Below are 24,060 nucleotides of genomic sequence, written 5' to 3' on the forward strand. Positions count from 1 at the left end.
GCCCAGGAAGTTATGCCTCTGTGGTTGGCTGGAATATAAAGAAGTGACTGTATTTGTTCAAAGGTCTTTCCCTCAAGATACTCTTTCTGGCTAATAATTTTCTGTATTCACCTTTTCTGTATTAATAATTTTCTGTATTAGCTTTGAGTTTGACTTGCATTAAAAATGACTCTCAGGCCTGTAGTCGCAGCTGCTTGGGAGGCTGAGGCAAGGGGGATCATGAGTTCAAAGACAGCCTCAGCACTTTAACAAGGCCGTAAGCAATTCAGAGAGACCCTGTTTCTAAATAAAATATGAAAAGGGCTGGGGCTGGAGATGTGGCTCAGGGGTTAACCACCCCTGGATTCAATTCCTGGTACCAAAAAAAAAAAAAAAAAAAAAGACACTCAGATGACTGTGACCACTGCAGAAACTGTATGGCAGTTCACTCCTCTGCATTCACCCTCAAGAGAGCCAGCCAGGCGCTACAGTGACTCCCTGTTTACAGTGACCAGTTTACAGCAGCACAATTCGCTACAGCCAGACACGGAGCCAGCCTCGGTGTCCGCGAGAGAAGACGGATAAAGAAAACACGGTGTGTGTATGCAGGGGAGCTTCCTTCAGCCACGAAGAATGAAATCATGTCATTTGCAGGAAAATGGATGGAACTTGAGGACATTATGTAAAGCGAAATAAGCCAAATTCAGAAGGTCAAGGGTCATATGTTTCTCTCATATGTGGAAGCTGGAGAGGAAAAAGGAAAAGAAAGGGGGCGGGGGGCTCCTGAAAATCTAAGGGAGACAGTGGAGTAGAGGAAAAGAGCCAGGGGGAGGAGGAGAGGGAAAGGGGAAAATCATATTGTCACACCATGAGTGAATTTCACCATTGTGCATAATCATAATGTACCAATAAAAAATGGGAAAAAGTGAGCTGGGGAGGGGCTGTAGGTCAGCAGTAGGGCACGTCACCGAGCGTGAGGACCTGGGTTGATCCCCAGCACTGCGGAACAACAACAAAAGACCTCACCCAGTAAGAAATCGGGGTGGTACCTGGTAGAAACTTCAGGAATCGAGGCCCTCCCTGCTGGGGCAGTGTGGTGAGCCCTTGGCCGATCCAACCCTCTAAGACCAGGAGGGGGAACCTCAGTGGCTGCATCTCCCACACCATCACAGACACTGGCAGTCACCTTGGCCCAGCGCCTCCGGGTTGATTGGGCCGCCTCCAGCACCCCGATGAGGACATTCTTGCTCTTTTTCTTTGACATTGAGCTTGTGAATCCTGAGTGACCACAGTGAACATCAGAGAGGGCTGGAGATCCTAGCTCGTGGGAGGGATCTACCCAGGCCCTGCTGGGAGGGCCAGAAAGAAGGGAAGTGTCTGGTCCTGTCCTGGGGAGCAGATCCCACTCTGCACCTCTGCTTCCTCCTGGGGCACAGCTGGGGGCGCAGGGCTGGCTTCCTGAGGGTGGCCCAGCAGTCAAGAGAGCTGTCAAATCTCTCACAAACCACTCAAGCCACAGGAAGAACTAAGGTTTACAACACAACTTACCCTTGCTTTTCCTCAGAGCAAAACGGAGAATTCTGTCGGTTAGTTAATGAAATTGCACTAGATTTGCTCCAAATCAGCTTTTTCAAAAGTGGAATCTCCCAAATCCAAGCAAGAGATAATCAAACCACTGGGATTGGCTTAGACATAGAGTTGGGCATTTAATATTCTCCACTGTGTACTCAGCTCCTAGCAATGAGACAGGCAGCGTTTCCATTATAAGACTCCACTCCCCCAACGAGACCCCAAAACTTTCTGGAAAAGAACTTGACTTGCAATTTTGGCTGGGCAAAAAAAGGAAGTCAATTAACAGTAGAGGTCTTTGATTAAAATTTCTTTGGGGATTTTGTCAAAGAATCTACATATTGAAAGGGCTGGAATGTTAATTTAGACAGAATCAAAAACATGGAGATGTGAAGGCGTTGGGATTTTTCTTTTGTTAAAACTGAAAGCCACGCTCAGTTGGTGTGGGCCCCACAGGTCTGGGGAGCACCCAGGCTCATGGGTTTTACTGCCTCGTGTGTTACACGTGACACCTACATACTGTGGCCTGTGAGAAGAATGGCAGGGAGAGCCTGTGACGGTGGAAAAGAGGAAATAAGATGCATATATCACTACTGTGTGTTAGAGCAGCATAGTGACACTAAAGCTGAGTGCCGGGGTGACTCTTCTGCAGTCCCAGTCACTTCTGGCTAATTAGTCCAGTGGTCTCCAGGGGGCGGTGACTCTGTCTCCACCCAGGAGACATAGTTGGGAGCCATGGTTTGGAGAGGAAATGTGCCTTGGGCAGGTGGAGCAGGGGCTGCTCGACACCCCACGGTACCACAAGAGTCTGCTCCACCAGGAATCATCGGGCCCCCGGGGGGCCACCTGCAGTGGTGGGGACCCAGTGCTGGTCCCACATAATCCCACTCAACTCACCAACAAAGACCCCAGTTTCCAAGGTGACAGCACATTGGATTAGAGTCTTAAGAGCACGATTTTCAATGTAGAGATGACACTGCACAGAGAGGGGACAGGAAAGCACTAGACCTGGTGCGGGTCTGGCATCTATTGGGAGAAGAGAAGGGTGAGGTGGGGGAAGGGCCCGGGGCTGGGCGGAGATGAGCCCTGGACACTGAGCTGTCTGCGTGGTCACAGCAAAGGGGCCAGTACAGAAGTCTGGCTGATGAAGTAGAGAGGGGAAGTGTCCATCTGTCCTCCCAGGCAAGGCCGGGAGACGGAGAGAGAAAGCAGGACTCACAAGAGGCAGGGGCCCCGGCTGCAAAAGGAGCCATAGCTGAGAGATGGAGTGGCCAGGCGGGCGCTTGTGGTGGTGACTGAGGCTTCTAGGAGAGGAGGGCTGAGCCAACAGCAGAAGGCAAGGACTCCAGAGGCCTCTCACCTAGACCCCGAGGGAAGCTGGGCTTGGCAGGACCCCAGCAGCAGGAAGGCAGGCCCCGGAAGCCTAGGTGGGGAGGCCTGGCCGTCCTCAGTCCCGCCTCCTGCAGGCTGTGCACTAAGGAGCTGCCAGCTGCGGGGGCTTTCCCTCTGCCTGCCCAGTGTCCTCGGTGAGCGCGGCCACCAGGGAAACCTGTTGTGGACTACACCACACGTCCTCAGAGGCTCCCAGAAGGTGTTCTGTGCAGGTCTGCTCACGGCTCTGTACCGTAACCGCACTGTGATTTACTCAGGCCACATGCTCCTGAGAGGCATCTGCTGGTCCTCACTGAGCATCTGAACATCAGTCACCAGTGGTTGTGAGCAGTTTTGAACTTCTTCAGCCACTGCTCACCCCCCCCCTCACGGCTTTCCACGGGATGCTACAGTGACACGCTCACAGCCTCAGCTAATTATAAGCGCCTCAGAGGGTGAGAATTTTGGGTGAACAAATATTTGCTGAATAAATGGAGACCCCACAAAGGTCTTCACAGAAAGAAGTCCCAACTATGGTGAATGATTTTAGAAAAGGAACAATTCTTTTCAAAACTGGAAGCACATTCTTTTCCCACTGTCTGTGGGTCTGGAATTGCGATGCCTCTGTCTGCAGGTGCCCGGGACCAGGAGGGGGGGAAGGCCCTGTGGTGTTGTCCTTGGGCTCCCCGGCCTGGGTAGGGCAGGCACACATTTTTGTGGGCTGGTCACTTTTCTGGAAACTCCTACCAAGGCCTTGCCCCACAGATCACCTTCCCAACAGAAACATATTCTTGGAAACACAGCAGCCTTTCTCAGTGATAATCAGCTCACATTTTAAAAATAAGCGTAATTAGGTGCTGCTGCAACTTCAGGCCTGGACTTCCATATCATTGTATGATTGTGACAGTTTCCAGGGAGACGAGTGCTCATGATCCAGACCTTCTGCCTTTTTTTTTGAGGACAGGACCCTTTTTTAACTGGCACTTGCCCCAGTCCCATCTTTCCAGGCTCCGCCAGACTTCGATGTTGCTGGTGCGCGGTCTTTCGGGTCATCTCCGCCCTGGCCTTCCCAGCCGCCTCCCCAGCTCTCCTTCCATCCACAGTGCTTCAGAGCTCCTCTGTCCAGCCCGACTCAGGGCAGCCGGAGGGGGAAACAGTGTCCGTGGACAGATACCCCTGTGGTCCTGCCCGGCGCTGAAACGTCATTTAGTCTTAAAAGGTAAGGGAATTCTGATGCCTGCTACCTCGGGCACAGGCCCTGAGGACATTGTGTTCAGTGGAATAAGCCAGACATCAGGGGACACACCCTGCAGGACTCCACCCACAGGCGGTCCCTAGACTCACATCCACAGAGGCCGAAGCAGCAGGGTGGGAGCAGGGCTGGGGGCGGGGACTAGTGCTGAGGGGCGGAGCTTCACTGGGGAGGGGAGAGCCTCTGGAGAGGGAGGGCTGCACAGTGTGAAGGTGCTCACTGCCCCTGAGCTGCAACTTCACCAGGGTTAAGACGGTCACCGGGATGTCATTTTGCTATAATTAAAAAATAAAACACTCTGGGGCTGGGGGTGTGGCTCAGCGGTAGAGCACTCGCCTCGCATGTGAGACCCTGAGTTCCATCCTCAGCACCACATAAAAATAAATAAGTGAAAGAAAGGTATTGTGTCCAACTACAACTAAAAAATAAAAATAAAATAAAGCACACAACAACTTTCCTCCCGGCTCTTCTACGGCTTCTTGTTCCTTGAGTCTGTTCTTGGCCTTCTCTCCCGACTCTCCACCGTCTTTGTTGGTGACCTCACCCACTTCATGACTGAAATGACCTATTACCTGCTGACATCTCCTGCAGCTTGACCCCCAGCCTGGCCGCCCCCCAGCTACAAGCACCAACATCCAGCTCCCTCCTGGAGGACGGTCCCCTGCCTGTCTCACTAGCATCTCAGACTTGCCAAGTACAGGACTGCACTCATCGCCTCCCCCTGCCCCAAACCAGTGTCTCCATGTTCCCCACTCACTGAACAGTCCAGCTCGGCCAACCCCTAATGCAGGCACGTGGGCATGGCCTGGGCTCCTCCATGGCCACTCAGAGAGTCCCAGGTCCCACGCGGCCTCAGGGTCCTCAGCTCTGCACCCCCCCCCCCCCCCCCCGTGCTTCTCGGAAGGCCTCACCACCATCCCCTGCATTCGCCTGCAGCCTCCCAGGGCCTCTGCTGCAGGCATGGTCAGGGCCTCTCAGCCAGCAACACAGACAAACCCCCGGGCTAGCCAGGGGGTGGGCCAGACTGTAAATATCTCAGGCTCTGCAGGCCACATTCTGTTTCTGTCACAAATACTCAACCCTATCATTGCTGCGTAAACACAGACAGATAGGATATGTAAGTGGATGGGTGTGGCAGGGTGCCAACAAAACTTGACTCCTGCAGACAGGCCGGGCTGGATCCAGCGGAGAGAGTTTTACCAAGCCCTGCTTAGATGACGGCCCTGCCCTGTCCCTGGGTCCCCTCTCTAGCCTAACCTCCCGTGGGCTCTGTACTTGCACTAGGACCTGCCTGACCACATCCCACTCTCCCCAGATTCAGCTCAAACCATGCCCTCCTTCGCGGCTTTCCCGACCCCTGCAGACAGAGCTGGCCTCCCTCCTGAGAGCACCTGCTGTGCTGTGGACAGGGCCTGACTGGCAGAGGGCAGGAGCTGTGAGCGACGGACCAAGGCGGTGGCTGTGCCCCTCCACGGACACTACACAAGGGCCAAACCTACAGATGTCTACATCAGACCCACAAGAGCAGCCAAACCCTTCCTCGAGCCACAGAGGCCTTGGAGAGCTGCCGGCTCCCCTCCTCTCCCCTGCTGCTCACCGGCACCGGCACCCTTTCTAGGCCTTGCCAGGGCCCAGCTGGTTCCCCGCCACCACAGGAACTTGGTACCTGCTGCCCCTGCCCGAGCCTCTCCCCGCCAACTCCACAGGCCAGCACCTCGAGGGCTTCGCTGACAGCAGGGGGCCGGTCAGCACCACAGGCACTGTCGTGTGGCCTCCAGTTTTGGTTCAGTTCACCATCCACAAAGTTCCTTATGAGTCACCGCAGTCCCCAGACACACAGGGCCAAAACGACCGCTCAGGAACAGGGTCACCGTGTGCAGCACGTCTGCGCTTTGTTTAAATGACAACTAATCACTCTATTGGGCCACTGCATGTCAGTTCTCCCTGTTTTAATGGCTTTATGACGTCTTCCGTTTAGAACGGGAACCGTGGCAGGTGGGAAGTGATCCGTGGCTCCGAAACCCACTCACGTGGAACCAGCTGCAGAGAGTCAACTGCGTCTGTCGGGAAGTCGGAGAATTCACAGCCACTGAGAACGAGAATCAGGCCCTGCCAGGCCACGGAGCAGTGTCAAGACCTGCAGGACCGTGCATCACGGGACAGGAATGCAGCCTCTCGGAGAAGAGCCAGGTGCAGCCCGCGGCCGCCTGCTCCTGCGGGCCTGGCTCAAGGCCTTGCACGGAGACCGGCCCAGTCCTCGTCTCCAGATGGCACACTTCCAGATGCCAACCGGGCTGGTGTTGAAGAGCAGTGATAACAGAAGGGAAACAGTTTTGAAACGTTCTCATCTATAAGTTCTGCTGTAGAGCTGCCGTGATGTGGAATTCACGCTGCTGTGTTGTTGGAGCTCCTGCCAGCACTCACCCTTGCAGAGGGATGTGTTTGTCCACTAAATTCCTAGATTAACTTCAGGCATTTCCTACCTTAAAACAGACTGCACGAGGTCCACATGCAATCCAGCAGGACGTCCTTCCTGAATGCATCCTCAGCATCCGGTGGTAGCCAGGAAATCCAATCACAAATGGACAATCCCGGGCCACTTATTACTTAGTAATTATAACCACAGGCTTCCTGAGCACCTTGTAGGTGCCAAGCCCTGGGCTAGGTGGTTGATAGAAATTATTTCTACCATAGCAGCCATATAAGCTATCACTACTGATCCATAGTCCCTGCCTCTTCCCGTTTAACCCTCCTGCCGCACTCCAAGCTGTCACTCCCTGTGAGGTGGGAGCTGAGGAACTAGCTTTTCCTTCCTTCTCTCGGCCCTCATTCATCCAGTCTGAGCTCTGCCAAGTCTCAGCGGTGGCTTTCGTGGTCCCCGAGGAGCCACTCTCCACTCCACAGGGGCTGTCCTTGCAGGCATGCAGGAAACCACTTGTTACTGGGCCAGGGTTGTTCTCAGCCCTGGGGATGTAGAAGGTACACAAACTGCTGCCCTCACCAGGCTGACAGTCTCATGAGGGTGGTGATGACAAAATAAGCAGGCCGACTGAACAGTGTCAAACACCACGGAGACGGGGAAGAGGGAGGGAGGCCGAGTGCACCGTCATTTCTGAGTGAGTGGCCCATGACATCTGGGATGGGGCTTGGAGGCAGCGAGCCCTCCCAATTCCTGGGCAAGGACTTTGCAGGTGCTGGGTTTCTGAGAGGCCAGCAATGCAAGGGAGGTCAAAGGTGAGGCCACGGAGGCACTGACTGGGGAATGAGGGTGACTTTGGTTTTTGCTCCATGTTGAGGTGAGAGCCACTGACTGGACAGGTTTGAGCTGAAGAATAGAAAACAGGAATGAATATGACCCCCTCAGATGAACAGCTTCTGGGCTGAGGATGGACTGCCATAGGCCATCGAAGGCATCACCTGCACAGGACCCTCCTGGTGGCTTGAACCAGGACTGCCGGGAGAAGTGGTGGGACATGGTTAAGGGACAGTGGACAGGATACGACAACCCAGAAGAAAGGAGCCAAGATTGACTTCAGGGTTTTGATGTGAGCAACTGAGAGAAGCAAGTTGTTAATATTTACTAAGGTTGGGGCAGGTTTGGGGGGGCTTTGGTGAGCTCAGCTTAGCTGCAGAATCCGCCTGGACTGCCCAGCAGGCAGCCACACGGACACTTTGGGCAGGGAGAGCATCCTGAGCCGGTTGGGGCTTTCTGGCAGGAGCTCCCTCCAGAGCCTCTTGGGGTTCTCCCGGGCCCTTCTCCCCCTTTCCTTGTCCTTCCCTCGCCCACAAACCCTCGCCATTCTGGTCTTCCTTTCCTAAAGTTCTCCATTTTATTTTCTATAAGAATTCTTTGCTGATCTTGGGGTTTCCAAGAAGCATGTGGTGTCTCCAGATTTCTCTAACCGTGACACTCATGCCATCCACCGTCACTCTGCAGTCCGTTTAATGAATCAAGTGGGTCCGCTACGCTAGGCACATGCTGTGAGAGTGTGGCCTGGAGGGTTAATCCCCACTGAAATTCTGGAGGAGGCAGAATATGAAATAATATGAAACTAAAATCAAAGCAACTTTCTAAACAAGTCCACAGCCCCTTACAGAAATCTGACCTGAACACTGGGAAATCTTAAAACAAATTGATACAGACTCATCTGATGACAAAACCTGACCTGAACTGATATGACTCCACTTATGATCCTTCTCCACTCCGTTTCATGCAAATAGTCCTATAATTTAGGGCAGAAATCTGGATGTGTCCTCATGGGAGTGCAGAGGACCCTGCAACTTGGACGCTGATGGGGAATGGTGCTGACAACTCTTCCAATTGCTGAGGGTCCCAAGAAGTGAGATGGTCTCTTTGGGAACTTCCCTTTGCGTTTTAAAAAGTTTCATAATTTACAAATAAGTAGGTGGGCATGGGGTGCATTATATAAAGAAGCTGTCACCCTTCAGTTAATTAAAAACTAACATATAAGATGTGGTTCCGACCAGTCCTAGAATTTTATGAGCAAAAGAAACACTACTCATATAAAAAACTCACAAGTATACTCAGATTTTTTTACTCAATTACAATATTAATTAAGTTTAAATTAATTAAATATTACTATTAATTGTAACTCTAATATGAAACTCAAAATCAGATCTAAGGAATGAGACCCAGAGAAACCATTCCCCAGTGTGGTATTTCTGGCACACAGATCCATCCTATTAGCACTTGGGTAATAAACACCATCAAGAGATGAAAAACAGCACTACCAATACTTTTAAAGGTAACACGTGCCCTTTGCCCACAAAGCCAGCTTCACTGAATATCCTGTTACTTGAGGTAATTGATGACTCTGTCCCTCTCCTCTCAGGCTCAGTGGTTTGTAGAGGCACATCTCAAGGGTGAAATGATTCCCTAAGGCTCATGCTGCAGGGGCAGACTATTTCTGAATCTGTTCCCTGCCCCAAACAGTGGAGCTATACAGGATCAAGTAACAGTGGTAGCTTTTCCATCATTAACCCCCACCAAAGTGTGGCCCAGCCTGGATGAAGGAGCCCTAGTGACAGAGGAAATTAAATTCCTCTCCTAGGGGCTCTCACCCGACAACTCTTGCTTCTCAGTGAGCAGAGTAGGTGAGCGGCCATTTCCAGGGTTATTTTCAGGTCAATGCAAGTCTTTGACTGGGAGAAACAGGAGGTAGTCACATTCAGAAGGACAGGGTAAGAATCTTCATATAATAATGTACATACACACACACACATCTGTCTGTCTAAACTTTCACACCGCTTCAGAGCACGGAACAAAAAGAGAAGAACATCTGGACAGTACAGACAGGCAAAACTAAAAAGAAGTTCCTATTGAGGTTTCACCTCATGATTATTGGCCTGAAAGTGTGTTTAATTCACCTTCACTTCTAACATTTTATTTGACACATAATCCCTGTACATATGTAGGAGGCACGCGCAGAAGGCGCAGCAGCAGCAGCACTTTGTGGGGAAGTTCCCTGAAACTGATCATGAACCTCCAGCAAAACCTTGATTAACTTTGGATCTTCAGAGCGAATCCGATTGGGAGGGGGAACCTCACTAAATCCTGCGCTGACAGTTCACAGCGCAAAGCAAGAAAATAGTGGGGGAGGGTACCCAAAACATCCCAAATAGGAATGAGGTCCGGGGACAGGCAGAAGCCCCGGGCTCGTGCTCGGGACGGACCAAACTCTGCCCGGTCCCTTCTCCGTTCCTGCAGAGCGAGGTTAAAATAAGAAAGCGAACCTCCGCCTCCCGCCCAAGTGGCCGGACAGCTGGGGCCCGGGGCCCCTGAACGAGCCGGGCGACAGGCAGCAGGCGCCGCGGCTTCTCCCGGGCAGCGCAGGAGAGGAACGAGCGCGGCGCGGGGCGCGGGCGAGGGTGGGTCTCACCACCGACGCTCGCACCGCGCCGCGCGGCCGGGAAGGCGCGCCAGCACTCGGGCTCCTGCGCTAACTATGAAGACTCAAAAAAAAAAAAAAAATCCACTTCGGTGATCGGTGAACTTTTTCCGCTTCCCGGTAGGTCCTAATGGGGGAGCCGCGGGTGTGCGCGGAGACTCGGTGGGAGGCGTGGGAAGCACCGGCGGGGACCCGCACACGCAGGGCTGGGCAGGAGGGGCTCTCCCAGCGCCAGCACGCCGACTTTTCTGCGCAAAGTGCGAGAAGGGGGTTCCAGGGCTGCCCCGAAATCAGTATGTCTCGGGGGTCCAAGGGAAAGGGGTCCCGGGACACTTCAAATCCAGGAACTGGGGCATAAACGAAAACGGCGCCTTCCAGGACCCCCAGTTCGGGGAGTGTGAGACTGAGAGAGAGAGGGGCCCCAAGGGGTGCCCCGATTTCAGAACTTTTGGGAGTAAACGGCAGAGGACTCTCCGATCGCCCCCGATTTGCGAGGCCTGGGAGCGAAAGCGTCCCGGGTCAGTGGCCCGCGGTCCCGCTCCCGGCTCTGGGTGCGGGGAGAAGAGTGACGGGTCCTCGGCCCCTAGTGGGGAGCCCAAAGCTGGCCGAGGGTCCCCGGGCGGCCGCACCCCAGGAAGTTTTGTAAAAAGTGAGGCGACGGGTTCCCACCTCGCCGAGACTGCTACAAAGAGGGAGGGGGCGTCGCTAGGGACCCCCAAACTCAGCGGCGCGCGGGGCCCGGGGCGCGGAGGCGGGTCCCGGGTGCGCCGTCCCGGGCGCTCGGGGTGCTCGGCGGGGTGCTCTCCCCGATCCCCGGCCCCCCGGGCGAGGTCCCCGCCGCTCCCCGCACTTCCCGGACGGTCGCATCGGTCACCTGGAGTTCGGGCCGGGAGTTCGGGCAGCGGCTCCGGCGGCGGCGGCGGCGGCTGCTGCGTGTTGGTCCCCGTTGGTAAGTAACAGTCTCCACGGCTACAGTCTCTATGGCGGCGGCGGTGGCGGCGGCCGCTCCTCCTCCGGCTCCCGCCGCCCGCCCGCCGGGCTGCCTCGCGCCGCCCGCCCGCCGGCCGCGACGGGGCGGGGCGTTGTTACCGGCAACGGTTACCAGGCTCCACGCCCCACCCCCTCAACGGACCGCCCACGCCCGCCTCCAACGGGCAAGGGGCGGAGCGCGAGGCCCTGCGGAGTCCTATTGGATGCATGAAGTGCCTATCGCGGGGGGCGTTCCCCATCGAGAAAGAGGGCGAGGCCGGGCCAATAGCCACGAAGAAGGGCGGGGCCTGGCGGGAGGCGCGCGCGGCTGGGAGGGTGGGCGAAGGGGAGGCTCGCGCGGGCCGGGTTGGTGGCCCGTCCTGGCGGAAAGTCGGTGTTTCCCGGCACACGGGGCTTTGGTTTACGCACAGGCGGAATGTCCCCAAGTAGGCACAGCTTGGCCTGGGGTCAGCAAACTTTGGCTCGCTGTTTTTTATGGCTCTTAAGTTGTGAATTTAAAGAGATGTTTTAACATGGTTTGAAAACAAATCAATAGAATTTTTGGTGGCGTGTGAAAACTATAGAAGGCTGTATTTTATTTTTATTGAATCCAGAATTTTCAACTAGTTTGTAAGTGTTAGGTAGCCAGGCGAGCAAGGAGGGACAATGGAGGGCGGCTGGAAGCCACAGGGAGCCTTATCTGACAAGCAAGCCCTGGGAGGCTGGGGACTTGGTCTGATCAAACCTCCCCAGCTCTTTACACCCCCTTAAGAAAGACTATTGTTCCAAGATCCTATCACACTCCACCAGGTGGCCTGGACCCTCCCTTGTCACCTCAACTGTCACAACCCCCAATCACCCTGGCAACCAAAATATCTAGAGTATCACAAACAGAGCTTGCTGAGGGCTGTTCAGAGGGTAATAAACCATTAAGGGGGCAGGAATTTCCTTAAAGACTCCAACTCCTGAGCCTCAGCCAGCCTCCCCTGGAGGCCGTCCTTGCCGTTCCTATGATGTCAGTCAAAGATGGACCTGGGAAGATTCCCTGGAAACTTCTCAGGCACCCCCCTCACCCCCTAAAACTGAGAGGACCCATGCTCTCCTTTGAATGCCCCCCATTCCTTCTAATAAACTCATGCTTGTTACTCTGAGCAGGTGTCTGAACTCATCTGGTCCGATTGCAAGAATCGGGGTGTAGAGGGGGGCGTCTGGCTGCCTGAATTTTGTGGCAGGCCTCTGTAACATGAAGATGGGCAAACTGTAGCCTCAGGTCACGCTGGGTCCACTTCTGTTTATAAATAAAGTTTTATTGGAACACAGCCCTGTGCATTCCTTTGCGCAATGTGGAGAAATGCTTGGATACCGCAGGGGCAGAGCAATGGATTATTGGGAGGTTGGACAAAGACCACAGGGCATAAGCGCAGCCTAGACTATTTCCTGTCTGGCCCTTTAGTGCCTTCCTCAAGGCAGAAAGTTCAGTTGTGAACACAACAATGGGACCCTCATGGGGTTTTTATTTCGGGGGTGGGGGGCATTGACAATACACAGAATAAATAAAGAAACAGGTACAGGATTTTAGGAGAAGGAGCTGGAACTCTGTGAGAAAAAGGCAGGCTCTGGGAAGAGGCAGTCAGGGAAGTTCAGGCAATCATCAGGCCTCGGACACAGCCATTCAGAGGGTCGTATTAGTATCAGCCAAGCTGTTTCCACGAGTCAGAGGATGATATAAGCCTTCGTCATACGCTACCTCGTTAAATTCCACACTCACATCCTGAGAAAAGCCCTGGGTATTATCCCCACTTTACAGATCGACAATCTGAGGCCCAGGAAAAAGTGAGAAAATTTGCCCAATGTCAAACAATTTGTAAAGGATTCAAACCCCGCATCTTAGCACCAAATTCCATGCTTCTTTTGTTCAGTGGGCTTTGTTTGTTTCTTTGTCAGTGCTGGGGATCTAACCTGGGGTCTTTCACATGCAAGGCAAGGGCTTTACCCGGAACCACATTCCCAGACCCTGAGCGCCACTCTTGACCACTAGAAGGGAGGCTTGGCTGCACTACACAGCAGCAAAGACGGTCCACTCAGAGACCAGCCACACAAGCGCATCTGCACCTGAAACAAGTGCTCCCTGCAGACAAAAGTGCACGTAAGAAAAGACAAACTTTGTGTTCCGCTCCAGTTGTACCCTTTCGGTCATCTCTGTGGACCGAGATGTGGTTTGAGTGTGTTCCCCAAGGATTCACACGTGGGAGGCTAGGTCCTCAGTGTGATGATGCTGGAAAGTGGCAGAACCTTTAAAAAGTGGGCTTCTTAGGTCACTGAGGTGCTGCCCTTGAAAGAGATTGATGCTGGTCTCAGAGTGAATCAGGTGTTCTTAGAAGAGGAAGTTGTTATAAAAAGGCAGGACTGACTCCTGCATCTTTCTCTCTGGATTCTTCCATTGCCATGTAATCTCTCTCTCTCCCACATGTGCTCCTGTCACAATGCCATCTGCCACTATGCCATCCACCCTCATGATGCAGCCAAGGGGAACCGTCACCAGAGGCTGAACAAATAAATGGAGCACACTGATCTTGGACTTTCAGATTCCACAACTGTGAGCTAAATAAACCTCTTTCGTTTATAAGTTACCCAGCCTTGGGTATTTTGTAATAGCAACCGAAAGTGAACTAATACACTAATGTACTCTGATAGTTTCTTTTCTATTTCATTTTAATTAAAAGTTACTAGTGGTTTGCTAACTTGATTTCCCCATCTTATAATGGTGGCTTCTTGCAGATTTTCATGTGAGTGAGTCTTAAACTTAAGCAGACCTCAGTAATTAGTTCCTTTCACTCAATCATTAATTCTGGCAAAAAACACGAATTGTCTACTAATTGTAGGTTCTAAAGACACTGCTGTAAATAAAGTACTATTTTTTTTATTCACGTGCTTATAGGAAAGGTGAGATAGTGATTTGGGGATGCTGAGTGGGTGCAGCTTATCCTAGACAGAGCAGCCAAAGATGACCTCTCTAGGGAGATCAACCATCTTATTTGGCCTGAAAATGAGGGGTTTTCCAGGACATGGGCCTTTCAGCTCTAAAACTGGGAAATCCCCAGACAAAGTGGGAAGAGTCTGTCCCCCTAGGCCTCCCTGAAGAGATGACATTTGAACCACAGCAGCGATAAGGATGAACGAGAGAAGACAATTTTGAATTCAAAATCCCTGGGGCGGAAACTCTTATGGAGGGACGGGGAGCAGGTCCTTGGAGGTGTAGACCAGAGTGAGAGGAGGAGGGCTGTGAGCGGGCAGCGCGGCGAGCCAGGGAGGTGGCAGGAGGCTCAGGCCGTGGGCAGGAGGCCCCGTCGGTCTGGAAGCCAGTGTTTTAGGTTCCAAGCAGGGGGAAATGGCATCTGGTGGGGATTTTAAAAGCTCAGTTGGAGCACCGCTTGGGAGGGTGGACTCTGATAGTTTCTTTCCTATTTCATTTTAATTAAAATGCTCTGAGTGGTTTGCTAACTCGATTTCCCCATCTTCCAGGAGAGTTTAAGTGACAGAGACGGATGGATCTCCTGGCAGTGGGGGTGGACGTGGTGAGTGGACTGGGGATACGTGTTGGAGAACATTGTCATGGAGCAGATGTGGGGGACAGGGATAAGGTTTTATGGTGGGGCAGGGGTAGCTGCTTGGGACAGCCAGTCTGCAAGATCACATGTTTGTCCCCATGTGATGGATATAGTCGGCTGGCCCTTGTCCTCTGAGGGTTCCACATTCAGGGATTTGACCAACTACCAGGAGAAAATGTTTGAGGGGAAAGATTCCAGAATGTTCCCCAGAGCTTGAATTTTCCATGCACTGAGCTCTACTCGGGGTCCAAGTCTAAGAAGTGAAGTGTGGGCAGAACCGCGGCAGCCCCCCACCACTCACGGGTGCCTGGTCTCCCTCTGGCGCTCAGCATCGGAGCATCCTGCCCATAGTGTCCTTGTGTCACCTACACGGGCCTCTGAGGGTGACACCTGTACTGAGCAGGTATAGACTTTTTTTTTTTTTGTCAGTTTTCATCAACGCCACATAACAGCAATGCACATGGCATTGGAACTGTATAAGGTCTGATCGCGAGTCTACAGCCGGACGGGTGTCCCGGGCCAGCATTGTGCCCCTTAATATAAGGAACTCGAGCACCGGTGGATGGGGCAGCCATAGATGGAGACTCGGGGCGACGGTCATCGGAAATTTTGCCTTTGCAATTTCTTCTGTGGGAAACACTGGGTGAATACAGAAATTGCCTCCTTCTAAACCAAACCACGTAGGAAGACCCAGAGCACCCACAAGCTCACACTCGAACACTTCCCAGCCGCCTGGCGCCCCATGTCACCCCAATGTAATGTGCCCCAGACTGATCTTCAGCCCTCCAGAAGCACAGCTTTGAGGCATTTCTTAACCACTTAAAATGGGCAAAACCCACCGTCTTCAAGGCAAAATCATGAGATAAATTAGAAAACGCTTTGAAATGAACGAAACGAAACCCAACATGCCAAGATTGATGGGATGCAGCTACTGAGGAGGAAATTTTTCAGTTGTAAAAACCCAGGTTAGGGGCTGGGGATGTGGCTCAAGTGGTAGCATGCTCGCCTGGTACGCGCAAGGCACTGGGTTCGATCCTCAGCACCACGTAAAAATAAATAAAGATATTGTGTCCACCTAAAACAAAAAAATAAATATTAAAAAAAAAACCCAGCTTAGTAAAGCAAGGTCTGAAGTAAATTTCCAGCTTAAGAAAATGGAAAAAGAAGAGTGAACTGGACCAAAGTTAGCAGCATGAGGAAATGATCAAGAAAGTGGTAGAGATGAATGGAAGACAAGGTAGAAAGCAAATAGACAACCACACCGTGAGTTGGTTCCTTCAAAAGATCAACAAAATTGACAAACATTTAATTCGACTGACTGACAAAAGAAATGAGAGAAGGTTCAAATTGCTAACATAAGGAAGGAAAGAGAGGACAGCACCACCAAAGAAAGATTACAGACCAAAACTCTGTATTACAGAAATAAAAAGGACGATAAAGAACTATGAATCATTGTCCGCCAGCAAATTAGATATCCTAAGTGACACCTAGTAACCAATAAGTCACATAAATGAAACGAACAAATTCCTAGAAAGATACAAAGTGCCAAAAATGACAAAAGAAGAAGTAAAGAATCTGAACAGATCTATAGCAAGCAAAGAAACTGACGGTGATTTTTTAAAACCCTCCCACAAAAAGCCCAGGACCAGATGGCTTCACGAGCAAATTCTACAAATGTTTAAAGAATTGGCACCAAACTGCTCACACGCTAGTCTTAAAAATAGAAGAGGATGGAACTTCCAGCACCTCCCAATTTATTCTAGTAAGCTGGTATTATGCAGAAAACAAGACCACACAAAGACATCACAGGACATCCCCAAAAAACTGTGGACTGATATCACTTATGGTTGTAGATATAAAGAGCTTCAATGAAACACCACCAAGCCAAACCCAAGGATATAAAAACACCACGGCCAAGTGGGATTCGTCACAAGAATGTAAGTCTTATTGGTTCAAAAAACTTTTAAAAATCATCATTTTAGTAGAATAGAGGGCAAAAACTAGATGACCATTTCAATGATGCTGAAAAAAGCATTTGATAAAATCCAACTCTGATTCGTGACAAAATAACCCCACAAACTAGAAATAGAAGAGAGCTGGTTCATCCTGATAAAGGGCAGCTACAAGAACCCCACAGTTAACATCACATTTAATAGTACAAAAGGGAGTGTGTTCCCCTGAGATCGGGAACAAATCGAAGATGCTCACTCTTACCACTTGACATTTCACTGAAGGATCTATCCAGGGCAATCAGGCAAAGGAAAGAAATAAAAGTCAACCAGATTGGAAAGGAAGAAGCATAACTATCTGAATTTGTAGACTATTTCATTTTGTAGGTAGAAAATCAGAACAAACTCAGTCAAAAGCTATCAGGGAGCTGGGGTTGTGGCTCAGTGGTGGAGTGCTCTCCTGGCATGCATGGGGCACTGGGTTCAATCCTCAGCACCATATAAATGTAAAATAAAGATATTGTGTCCACTTAAACCTAAAAAATGAATATTAAAAAAAGCTATCAGAATTAATAAACAAGTTCAGCAAGGTTCTAGAGTAAAAAAATCAATATTAAAACACCATTTTATTTCTATACACCAGCAATGAATAATCCAAAATTAAGAAAACATCCATCAAGCATTAAAAAGAATAAAACACCTAAGAACAAACTTCATTAGATACACACAAGACTTGTGTACTAAAAAATTACAAAGTATCATTGAAATAAATTAAAGAACATGCAAATAAGTGGGCAGACATCCCATGTTCATGGATTAGTGTCCCTGATAGCCATAAGGTGGTAATGTGCCCCAGACTGATCTTCAGACGCCACATAATCTCCATCAAAATCCAGATGGCTCTTTTGCAGAATTTGATAGACTGGTTCTAAATGTCAGGTAGAAATACAAGGAACTCAGAATAGCTCAAACAATCTTAAAAAAGAACAAATTGAAGGACTCACACTTCTGTATTTTAAAACTTACTGACATAAGGTTAGACCTATCCATAAATGAGACAGCTTTTAGGCTGCAGATATAAAACCTTACATGTGTGGTCAGCTGATTTTTGACAAGGTATCAAAGACATAAGAATAGTGTCTTCAACAAATGGTGCTAGGACAACTGGCCATTCACATGTAGAATAATGCAGTTGAAACCCTACCCCACACCATGTGCAAAAATTAACTTAAAATACAGCATAGAACTGAATGTAAGAACTAAAACTCTTACAAGAAAATAGAGGGCTACATCTTCATAATCTTGGTTTTGCAAAAGCTTCTTAAGTGCGATACCAAAAGCACAGGTAAAAAGAAAATAGATAAATTGGACATTATCAGCATCAAAAAAATTCTGCTTCAAAGACTACCTTTCAAGAAAGTAAAAAGACAACCCACAAAATGGGAAAAATATTTGCAAATCAAAAATGTTGAGTGTCTCAGATGCATAATATATAAAGAATTCTTACAGCTCAATAATAAAATGACAAGTCAATTAAAAATGAAGAAATATTTGCATAGACATTTCTTCAATGATGATAAACAAATGTACAATAAGCACATGAAAAAAAATACTCAGAATCATTTACCATCAGGAACAATGCCACCAAACCACCATGAAATGCCACTCACGCTCATCAAGATGGCCCCATAAACAAAGACAGATAATAGCAAGTCTCCGTGGGGACATGGAGAAATCAGAATACGCATATGATACTAGTGGAAATATAAAATGGAGCGGCCAATTGGGAACACTGTGTGGCAGTTCCTACAAGAGTCAAGCATCGAGTTACCATACGATCCAGCAATTCCAGTCCCACGCAAAAGAGAAATGAAGACAGACGTCCACACCAAAGCTTGTGCACAAATGTTGGTGGTGGCATTATTCACAATAGACAATTGGTAGAAAAACTTTGAATGCCCACCGACTGATGAAAATAGGTAAATAAAATATGGCAAATATTTTCTCAAATACTATTTTGAAATAAAAAAGAATGAAACACTGACACAACATGGATTGACTTTCAGACGGCACGCTCTGTGAAGGCTGCCTGTCACAGGGGATCACATCTTGCAGGACTTCTTTTGTATGAAATGTCTGGAGTCGTCACCTGCATGGGCACAGCCAATGGCTGAGGAAAGAGGGGATGGGGAGGCTGCTGAGGCACATGGGGCTTCATCGTTGATTGCGGTGATGGTTGCCCCAACCTATAAGCATGTCAAAACCCCCCTGGATTATCTAGTTTAAAAGCTGACCTTTGTGCTATGTGAAATATACCCAAGAAACACTTCCCTTTAGAAAGCTCTAGTGCAGGGCTGAGGCTGCAGCCCCGCTGCCCGGTGGCCCAAACCCCTGGGTTCAATCCCCAGCGCCACAAAAAACGAAAAAGAGACCCCACCTCAGTCGTCTTATGCTTTCTAAGGTGCTGTCACTGTCACCCATTAGCCAATGGCACTGCGCACATTCACCTTCCTGAGCAACGACCCCACCACCTGGCCTCAGAATCGCTCCTCTCCCCACTCGACACTCACTCCTGTCCCCTCCTGCAGCCCTTCGTAAGTACCAATCCACTTCCTGTGGATTCGCCTGTCCTGGGGACCTCGTGCGTTGGTCCTTGGGGCAGGAGGACTGGCTCTTTTCACCTAACGTAATGTCTCAGGGTCCACCCGTGCCGTGGCAGGGCCCGGGCTCCCTTCCTTCTCAGGGCTGATGGTACTCGGCTGTATGCAGAGACGACACCATGGATGTGGGGTGTCTCCACCTTGGGCTCCTGTGAACATGGGTGGCCAAGGATTTCTTCCAGATCCTGTCCCTGCGTATGGTGCCCTCAGCCCTTGGGCTTAGCGGCAGAAACAGGGAAGAAAGGCCGAGGGGAGCAGATGCCATGCTGTGCCCTGGAGGGGGCTCAGCTCGGCTGGGGGTGCAGGAGGAAGGGGCCACGGCTTCTCATCGCTGTGCTAACTCCCACAGAGGCTGTGCGACAGGAGGGCAGGAGGTGACGGTATGCATTTCCTCCAGGAAACTTCCACCTGGGCTCACACTCTGTTGGGGCCTGGGACCTCCCCAGGACCCCTTCCGTGGTGCAAGCAATCTGGATCAAAGAAGCGCCTGGCTCGGCTGACGCAGGACACCCAGGCAGGCGGGGAGGGACAGCTCCCAGCTCCTGCGTGGATGGGGGACCCTGCTCGTGGACTTGGCTCCTGCCTTTTCGGCTCTCCCAGGAGCTGCTAGAACCATCTCAGAGGACCATCCCTGAAGGACCTTGTGGGGCGCAGCTTGGAGGGAAGGACGCAGCCAAAGCTGGCAGAGTGGACAGTCTGCAGAGACACGGGAGCGTGGAGGTCGGGTCGTGGAGGAGGGAAGGGTATACAGAAGCTCCCAACCGAGGCTCTCGGGCAAGTGACACCAAGGAGGAATCATTTGGAGGGTGACCAACTCACCCAGTTTCCTTGGTACTTTCCCACTTTAAAGACCCAAAGTCCCAGTTCCTCAAAATGTTCCACCTGTAGCCACCATAAGGCCCGGCAGCACCACCCCTGGGGTCTGCCCAGAGCCGTTGAAAACGAGGCTCACCCAGGATGCCCACCCAGCATGAGTCCCGACAGCCCAGAACCAGGAAGGACCCCATACCCGCCCAAGACGAAGGGACACACGGTGATGTATCTGTACACGGAATATTATTCAGCCATAAAGAGGACATGCAGCCTGCAGGCGGGTGTGTGGGAGGATTTCCACTGCCTACATCTTGGCTGTGACCCTTCGTGGGAGGTCAGGGGTGGAATTTACCATTTGCAGCTTCATGTCGGGACTCAAAAAGCTTTGGATTTCGGAGCAGTTTGGATTTTGGATTTTCAGATGAGAGACACTCAATGTGTGCTACCTTTTTAAGCCAATGTATGTGCGCCCACTGAGTGCCTACGATATGCCGGGTAATTCTCTCATCACTTTGCCAAAGCAAATTCACTTAGTCTGCTTGACAATTCTCACACTCTCCGTCCCACTTTACCTGTCAGGGAACTGGGTGTCCATTATTTACTGCTGTGCAACAATTCACCCTCAAAACAGCATCATTCCTAATTTCCCGGGGTTCTGTGGGTCTGCAAGCTGCGGGCACCGTAGCTGGCCGGTTCTAGCTCACAGTCTCCCACGAAGTCATTCGCTGGGGTTGCATTCTCCTCCCAAGGCTCCCCTGGAGGCAGGTTCGCCCCTTCTCTTCCTTCCTCCTCCTCCTCCTTCCCCCTCCTTTCTTTTTAAAAACAGTGCTAAGAACACTTCATATGAGATGCCCCCTCTTAATGAAGATTTAAATGCACAGTGTGGTACAGGTGTCCCTCTGTCTCTTGGAGGATTGGTCCCAGGATCCCCTGCAGATACCAAAATCCATGGATAGTCAAGGCCCTCGTTTAAAATGGAGTGGCAATTGCACAGGACCTACCCAGTCCTCTTGCAGGCTTTAAAGCATGGGGAGATGATTTGTAACACCTGATAGATACAATGTAGGTGCTAGGTGCACAGTTATTACACTGTATGGTGTAGGAACCAGGACAAGAAAAGTATATGTGTCCTAAGTACAGGTGAAATTTTTAAAAAGTTATTTTTTAACACGAGGGGTTGAATCTGCAGATGCAAAACCCATAGATGCTGGGACTGGCTGCCTTGTGCCCTGTAGGCACAGCGCTGCAGAGCGGATCTCCGGAAGGTAGCCATCTTGCATAACCGTGTCTTTCCATTCATTGAACAGCACCTCCTTGTGGGGCAGATTTGCGTCTCACTCCTGAGGTGCTTGGTAGGCCTCCCTCCCCAGAGAGCTACTGGCTGGAGATGCTCTTGGCCATGTGAGCTTTTCAACAAGCATCTTGATTGTCCTTGCGGCCTGGCAGCTGGCTTTCCCATGCACCCAAGATGGACATCACAGTCTTGGTATGACCTAATCTCAGTAGTGACATCCTAGCACTCTGACTTCTTGGTTAGAAGTGAGTCACTAGGTCTACCTCAGGGTCAAGGAGAGGGGATTGTGTAAAGATGTGACTATGGGCAAGTGGGAATGCGGGGGCATTTGGGGGGCTGCCTCCCCATTGGGGTACAGAGTAGTCCATTTGCTTGCCCAGGCTTACAGAGCTAGCCAACGAGGGAGCAAGGGTGTGTCGGCCCAAGACATATCAGCGTGGTATATTCATCATTTTGAGCTGAGAACAAACTGCGATTGCAGGACAGGCTAGCTGACCTTCCCGGCTACATGTAACAGGTCATGAGGACTTGGGGGAGGGCACCCCACACACCAGAGAGAGAAGGGGTCCTTATCATTGGCGGCTGAGGCTGGCGCCCCAACGGAGCTCAGCAAACTCGCTAGAGGAAGCCTTGTCTTCCACTGGCTCTAATTCCCCACCTACCTCCTAGTCACCTTCTTACGAAGCACAGCTCCTAGCATAGAAATCCCTGAGTCCTGCCGTTGCTTCGCAAATTTGTTCTTTGTCTAAAATGGACAGGGCCTCTGGTTTGGGCCACGTCTTTGGATATTCGCTCTCTTGTGGGGTCCTAATGTACATGCAAAATTAATAAAATGCGTCTACTTTGCTCCTGTTAATCTTCCCTGTGTTCATTTGGCTCCTGGACCCCAATGAAGACTCACCTAAGATCTAAGAGAGTTGGAGGTGAGTATTTGCCCTTCCACACCAAGAGCCCACAGAGCTCAGCTCTGCTCCCTGTGCTTAGCCCCACCCTGCATCTGCTCTGCCCACATCTCCCTGATGTGCTTTTGTCAATTTTGGGTACTGAGGGTTGAACCACTGAGCCACTGCCACAGCCATTTTGATTTTCTTTCTTTCTTTTTTTTTTTTTTTTTTTTTTGAGATAGGGTCTCACTAAATTGCTGAGGCTGGCCTCAAGCTTTTGATTCTCCCTCCTCAGCCTCCCAGGTCTCTGGGATGACAGACACCCCTGTGCCCAGTACCCGTGCACTTTTTTAACACACTCAATGGCAGAGGATATTTCTGGAAAAATAATAGATATAATTTAAGACTCTCTCTCTCTCGCAGTGCAAGGTAGGCTGACTGCAAATTCAGGTGATTTCATGCTGTGGAGTGTGTCTGTCTTTGCATGCATTTACCAAATACCAACATTACCTTTCCGGTCAATTTCATTTTGCCAGAAAACCCCAAAGGCATGGTAAAATGAAAGGATTTTTTTTTCCTGCTAAAATAGAAAATGGAACAAAAGATGTTAGCGCTGACAAGGAAAGCAGATGCAACCTTGGATCTGTAGATCCAACCTTCCTGGACAGACAGCTGGTGGACGGAGAACAGGATGAAGGACAAGAATGTGAGGAGCCGCAACCCGAGAGCCTGCTGCGTGGCCGTTGGAACTCTTTCTCCCTGGACAGACGGGCTTTTTCCTAATTGCCTGTTTTTATTTCACTAATGACTGTTGATTAAGCAGCGTGGCTGGAACTTTATGAGCCATTCTGCACCGAGGGGTGGGTCGAGAGCCTCTTAGTTGGCACAGGCCTGAGTATGAGCATCTGATCCTCTTGAGAGTAGAATAAAAGGACAATTTCCATAAGGACGGAGCTTCTGAAGAGCGGGTTTTGCGTGAAAAGCACCTGAGTGCTACAGCGTCTTCTATTTTTGTGGTGGCTCTCCTGCCATCCCTCTGTCACATTTCTCTGCGACACCAAATCATTTCCATAGCAAACTGTCACGACCCCGCCAGCCTTCAAAGGGGCCGCTGAGTGGGCATCCAATGCATTTCTTTAAAAAAACGCACACATTTTCTTTTAGTCAAATGTATCATTAAACACTTCTAGGCAACCAGGGAGCTGGGGATAGAATGGCTGTGCTGAAGCTCCAGGCTGCCTGGAAATGGACCAGAGGGCAGGGCCGGGAGGGAGGGAGAGGGGCAGAGAGAGAAGGAAGGGAGAATTGGAAAGAAAATGAGAGGAAGGGAGAAGGAGAAGAAAAGAGAAACAACAACAACAAAAAGAAACAAAGTTTCAATAGCAAAACCTTCCCAGAGCAGCCAACCAGGTGCCATGCCAAGTTCACGGCGGAGTGCGGCCATCCCTCAGGCCCCTTGCATCTGCAGATCCAACCTTCCTGGACAGACAGCTCCCGGAGCCATCCCAGAGAGCTTGATATCTGTCTTTGTCCATTTTCAGTTTCTATAACAAAATACCTGAGACCAGATCATTTGTGAACAACAGAATGTTTTTGGCCCACGGTCCGGAGCCTGACATGGCTGAGAGCTTAGCGCGGCATGTCCTCAGCCTCTGGTGAGGACCTTCTTGCCGAGGGAGGTGTGCAACATGGTGGGGCATCACCTGGTGAGGCAAAGCAAATGTGCTAGCCCACCTCTCTTCTCCCCTCATGGGGGCTCCGCCCTCACGACCTCCGCCAGCCTATAGGTCCCACCTCCAAATG

At 50.7% G+C, this 24,060-nt stretch overlaps 1 protein-coding gene across 10 annotated transcripts in view; it reads right to left on the bottom strand.

Moving 5' to 3' along the window:
- Positions 1–11,155, bottom strand: part of RFX2 (regulatory factor X2) — an 82,389-nt gene extending 71,234 nt beyond the window's left edge. For 5 of the 10 annotated variants that reach the window (XM_081288500.1, XM_081288504.1, XM_081288499.1 and 2 more), the window contains exon 1: positions 10,955–11,085. The gene's annotated coding sequence lies outside the window, so the exon portion shown is untranslated. Of the gene's footprint in view, positions 1–5,837; positions 6,955–10,954 lie in introns of those variants that run through there. The other 5 variants (XM_081288496.1, XM_081288497.1, XM_081288492.1 and 2 more) reach the window with 4 other exon arrangements.
- Positions 11,156–24,060: the final 12,905 nt, after the last annotated feature.

This window comes from Spermophilus citellus (genome assembly GCF_964194105.1).
Source record: "Spermophilus citellus genome assembly, chromosome: 3".
NCBI classification, from domain to species: Eukaryota; Metazoa; Chordata; class Mammalia; order Rodentia; family Sciuridae; genus Spermophilus; species Spermophilus citellus.